The 732-nt window shown below is 44.4% G+C and overlaps 1 protein-coding gene across 1 annotated transcript in view; it reads right to left on the bottom strand.

The window, feature by feature from the left end:
- The window catches only part of LOC119585040 (2-aminomuconic semialdehyde dehydrogenase-like), a 14,645-nt gene extending 14,218 nt beyond the window's left edge, over positions 1-427 (bottom strand). Inside the window, exon 1 of the mRNA XM_037933656.1 lies at positions 244-427. The gene's annotated coding sequence lies outside the window, so the exon portion shown is untranslated. The remainder of the gene's footprint in view (positions 1-243) is intronic.
- Between the last annotated feature and the right edge of the window lie 305 nt (positions 428-732).

Raw genomic sequence — 732 nt, 5'->3', positions numbered from 1 at the left:
ATTCTTTAAAAACACCGTAACCCATAGAGGTTATTCACCGTCTATTCTGAAGGTTTTGATGGATGCACGTCTAGTCCTATGGCCACTAGGACTGGCCTCGGGGTGTAACTTTAACACTCGTAAGAAGATCGCTACATAGTAACTATTGGATGGGGATGGGAAAAGAAAAACGTAGTGTCGCACCCATAGTTACAACTACGCCCGTACCTCCCAGTTAGGCCTTGACTGTTCCATTGTACTTACCGTCTGTAAGTTCGACACTAGAAGAAAAACAAATCGAAGTGGAAAGTGGATGCAACCTCTTTAAGAGCACCCCAAGACAGAGGAGTATCTACTGCGTCGCTCGGTTACTGTGCACTGCTAACTGTGAACTTTGTCAAGGCCAGGCGCCCGGGACTCGTCGTCGAGGTATCTCATGTGCCAGATACTCCTATTCTCAGGACGGCTGATGCCCGTCATTTGAAGGTATTTTGTTCGTTTTTTCCAGTTTTTCATTTTGTGGGAGAAGGTCGTGTGAAGACAGGGGTGATTGTTTTGTGGTGTGATCCAGCGTTGATTTCGTTTCCATGTCGTTCGTTTTAAAATTGATTGAAATATGAAAAAATGCGCTTCGATCTTCGATCCGCGTTCGATTCCTGTGATGTCTAGCGCGATGGTCAAATTATGAAACTATGAAATCCTCAGTTGGGAAGTTTAATTCCTCCATGCCTAGCTTTACATTTCTAATATCCA

This window comes from Penaeus monodon, chromosome 19 (assembly GCF_015228065.2).
Source record: "Penaeus monodon isolate SGIC_2016 chromosome 19, NSTDA_Pmon_1, whole genome shotgun sequence".
Taxonomy (NCBI): domain Eukaryota; kingdom Metazoa; phylum Arthropoda; class Malacostraca; order Decapoda; family Penaeidae; genus Penaeus; species Penaeus monodon.
This window is presented reverse-complemented; position numbering and strand designations above follow the sequence as displayed.